Here is a 5,045-nt window from a genome sequence, read left to right on the forward strand (position 1 = left end):
GGAGTTTCCCTCCTCCCATGGGTTTTCATTCATCCAACAAGTATATACTGAGTCATCACCATTAGCCAGCCCTTGTTCTAAGTGTAGAGAATGAATCTGTGGACAAAAGAGATAAAAATCTCTGCCCTCCTGGAGCATGCATTCAATAAAAGATGACAAACAAGGAAACACATAGCGAAGTGAGGACTTTGGGAAATCCATAGGGGAGGGGAGAGGAGGGACTTCCTTGGTGGTTCAGTGGCTAAGACTTTGAGCTCCCAACACAGGGGCCCTGGGTTTGATCCCTGGTCAGGGAGCTAAATCCCACAAGCTGCAACTAAGAGTTAGCACGTGTATGTGTGTGTGTGTGTGTGTGTGTTGTCGTCTCAGTCATGTCCAACTCTTTACAATCTTATGGACTATAGCTTGCCAGGCTCCTCTGTCCATGGGATTCTCCAGGCAAGAATACTGGAGTGGGTAGCCACGCCCCTTTCCAAGGGATCTTCCCCATCCTGGGATCAAACCAGCACATCTTATGTCTCCTGCAGCAGCAGGTGTGTTCATTACCACCAGCACCACCCGGGAAGCCCAAGAGTTCAAATGCCACAACTAAAGATCCCACTTTAGTTTAGATCCCAAACAAAAAATATTTTTAAAAATTAAAAAAAGGTAGAGAAGGTGGAGCAGATGAAGAGGATCCTGAGTGTTTGAAAGGTGGTGAGACAGTTCTGTCTGAGCTGGAGGTGGGTATAGATGTGGATTCAGGTAGAACAGGAGCAGGAAAAGAGAAGTGAGGAGTGGGGAGAAGCTGGGATTAATTTATCTCAGAAAGAGGGAACAGGAACTTTGTAATGAGCTGCAGCGGAAGTACTACAAGGAAGCATATGTGTCCAAAGAATTTTATGGCCCTCTGGCCCTGAGTTCAAAGTGAAACAACCTTCTGGTTATCTGAGTTGATTTCTACCCTTGCACAGGCACCGAGTTGGTGGAAGTGTTCAGCCAGGGTTGGAACCTTCTGGGTGTGGCAGTTTGGGGACATGTCCATACATTCATGATACCTCTCATTTCAAGAGGTGTGGACCCTAACTCTCCTCCTCTTGAATGTAAGCCATACTCAGTGACTGGCTTGTAATGAATAGAGTAAAATGAAGTAGAGGGTAGGAATGGCAGGAAGACACTCAAGCAGCCCAACAGGCAAGTCCAGGTGCTGAGGAACTGAGGCCCACAGCTGTGGGAGTGACCCCTGGGGAAGGGGAATCCTCCAGCCCCAGCCAGGCCTTCAGATGACTGCAGCTCTGGCCAGCTTCACTACAAACCTCACGAGACTGTGAGTCAGACCCTCCCAGCTAAGTTGCTTCTGAATTCCTGACCCACAGAACAGTGAGATAAATTGCTTTTTAAAACTTTAAGCCATAGAGTCCTGGGATAATTTTTACACAACAACAGTTAACTCATACACCAGGTGTCATGGATAGATTAAGGAGCAGTTGAAGGGTGGGCTTCCTCTTAGCATATTCGAGAAGCCAACTCCTTCTATCTGATGGCCCTGCTATCCCCAGGGGGCCTTCGGAGTTCCCTGTAAATCTTCTGCATTTGGCTGGAAGTCGAGAATATAGAAAGTGAGAGAGATCGTAAGAGACGGAGGTTTTCAAAGGCCATATCTGGTAATGAATAATAAAGAGTAATGAAAAGTGGGATGAGGAAGTGACATATAAAATGGAGCCAGAAGAAGATTAGAGGGTAGGAAGGGAGAAAGGCATACAGATCAGTGGGAAGATCTCTGGCCTGAAAGTCTGTATTTTAGGAAGCAAAGAGAATCCCAGGGCGACTGGAGCTTGGGGAGAGAGGCTGAGAATGGCCGAAAAGGAGTCAGAGCAGGTGGGTGGGGCCTGATGTGCCAGACTCTCTACAGGACTTGGGGTTTATCCAGGTCAGTAGGAAGACCCTGCAGGGTTTCAGCAGGAGATAGCTAAACAGATCTGCACAGAGCACCAGCCTAGAGGAGGGAGGGGAGCTTCAGCTGGAGCAGGAAGAGTGGTCAGGAAGCTGATAAAGACAGTGGTGCTGGGCTGAGCAGGGTGGACAGGCTGAAGGTATGATGGGCCAGGAGGCAGTGTTTGATTATGTGTGGGCGGGGGAAGGATCTCAGAGGCCCCAGTCGTCTTCTCTCTTTAAATATTTATTTTATTATTATTATTATTTTTCCTGTTTTGGCTGCACGGCAGTCATGTGGGATCTTAGTTCCCCGACCAGGGATCCAACCCACACTTCCTGCAGTGGACATGTGGAGTCTTAATCTCTGAACCACCTGCCCCAGTCTTCTTGTGGAAGGTAGAATTGTTCTTGAGGATGGGGCTTCCCAGAGACAGCAGATTTGCAGGCAGCATGTAGAGTTCACTTTGTAAGATAATGAGATATTTGACATGTACAAAGTAATTGATGTCAAATATACATAAGCGAGGGCTGCCCCAGTGGCTCTGGGGTAAAGAATCCTGCATTCGATCTCAGGGTTGGGAAGATACCCTGGAAAAGGAAATGGCAACCTACTCCAGTATTCTTGCCTGGGAAATCCCATGGACACAGGAGCCTGGCAGGCTACAGTCTGTGGGGTCCCAAAAGAGCTGGACATGACTTAGGGACTAAACAACAACAATAACAAATACTTAAGCAATGGAGTGAAATCAAAATAAATACCCAACTTGAGAATCAGACTATTAGCAACATCGCCAGTTCGCTGTTTCTCTCTCCCATCACACCTCCCTGTCTCCCACCCCAAGATACCATATTCCCAATTATATTATTTTTAAATATTAAATGGTTTTAATGATTATTTTATTGTAAATATGCTTGCAAAAATGTTCCAGTTAATCATTAAATGGATTTGCTTTTCAGCGCAGAATTGACTGCACTCCAGACAAAGCTGCCAGTATTTTGATCCCGTCTCAACCACCGCCTCTCCTGTTGCTCTAACCACTTGTCCCCCTCTGCCTCGTGCGGTCTTTATCACTGGGCACAGCCCAATGAGCCTCGGCGTTCTCTGAGATGATGCACTTTTCCCCTCCTCTCATCTGTTAAAAGGGTAAATTACATTAATTTTCTTATCCCTAACCTTGCATTTTTGGAATGAATCCAACTTGTGCAGGGTGTCTTATCTTGTCTATATATTACTGCTGCTGCTGCTAAGTCGCTTCAGTCGTGTCCGACTCTGTGCGACCCCACAGACGCAGCCCACCAGGCTCCCCCGTCCCTGGGATTCTCCAGGCAAGAACACTGGAGGGGGTTGCCATTTCCTTCTATATATTACTAGGTTCAGTTTAATAATTTGCTTCGGTTTTTCACATCTGTGTTTATGAGCCTGTATTATGAGCATGAAAGTGAAAGTGTAAGTTAGTTGCACAGTTCTGTCCGACTCTCTGCGATTCCATGGACTGTCCTGCTCCTCTGCCCACGGAATTCTCCAGGCAAGAGTACTGGAATGCGCTGCCATTTCCTTCTCCAGGGGATCTTCCCAACCTGGGGATCGAACCCAGGTCTCCCACATTGCAGGCAGATTCTTTACCAGCTAAACCACAAGGGAAGCCCTAAGTATGAGCATGCTGCTGCTGCTGCTAAGTCGCTTCAGACGTGTCCGACTCTGTGCAACCCCAGAGACGGCAGCCCACCAGGCTCCGCCATCCCTGGGATTCTCCCGGCAAGAACAGTGGAATGGGTTGCCATTTCCTTCTCCAATGCAGGAAAGTGAAAAGTCAAAGTGAAGTCGCTCAGTCATGTCCGACTCGTCGCAACCCCATGGACTGCAGCCTACCAGGCTCCTCCGTCCATGGGATTTTCCAGGCAAAAGTACTGGAGTGGGTTGCCATTGCCTTCTCTGAAGTATGAGCATACTTGATGCCAAAATCTAAAAAGGACTACATAAGAAAAAAAATACTGCAGGCTCATAAACACAGATGTAAAAAACCTAAGCAAATTATTAACCAAACTAGTAATATATAAACAAGGTAACACACTGTCCCCAAGTTGGATTTATTTCAAAACTTCAAGGTGAGGAATAGGAAAATTAATTAATGTAATTACCCTCTAACAGATTAGATGCTACATTTATGATATGTGAGTGGGAAAGGTCCCTCTTTTTATATACCCTGGAAGAATTTATGCAAGATAGAAGTGTTTGTTCTTTGAATGTCTAGTTAATCTTCCATTGAGGGCTTTATGATAAGATTTAAAAAATTTGTATATTGATGTATAGTTGATTTACAATGTTGTGTTTGTTAGTTACTGGTGTACAGCAAAATGATTCAGTTATACATATGTACACATTCTTTTTTTCAAAATATTCTTTTCCATTATGGTTTAGCATAGGATATCGAATAGAGTCCTCTGTGCTATATAGTAGGACCTTGTTGTTTAGCCATTCTACATCTTTGTGATAAAATTTTATCTACTGATTCAATTTAATATTATAGGATTAACCAGCATTTTTGTTATTGTTGTGTGAACTTTTCGTTGTGGCTCAAGGACTTAGTCACCCCTGAGACATATGGGATCTTAGTTCCCTGACCAGTGACGGAACCCCCATCCCCTGCATTGAAAGGCAGACTTTCAACCACTGGACCACTAGGGAAGTCCCTAACCAGGATTAGTATTCCTACTTGTTTTAGTTTTGCTGAGTTTTATTTTTGTATAAGGACTTGTCTATTTTTATATAATTTAAATATATTAAAATGACATAAAATATAAAAATTGGCATAAAGTTGTTTATAACATCTTTGCATTTTTATTGTGTAACATATCTCACTTTTTATTTCTGTTATTGTTAATTTGTGCCTTCTCTTTTAAAAATTACTCTGATTATAGCTTGCCAAAGGTTTGTCAATTTTATTGGTATCATTCAGTTCATTTCAGTTGCTCAGTCATGTCCAACTCTTTGCAACCCCATGGACTGCAGCATGCCAGGCTTCCCTGTTCATCACCAACTCCTGGAGCTTGCTCAAACTCATGTCCATCAAGTCAGTGATACCATCCAACCATCTCATCCTCTGTCGTCCTCTTCTCCTCCCACCTTCAAT

Source organism: Oryx dammah, unplaced genomic scaffold (genome assembly GCF_014754425.2).
Source record: "Oryx dammah isolate SB20612 unplaced genomic scaffold, SCBI_Odam_1.1 HiC_scaffold_15, whole genome shotgun sequence".
NCBI lineage: Eukaryota > Metazoa > Chordata > Mammalia > Artiodactyla > Bovidae > Oryx > Oryx dammah.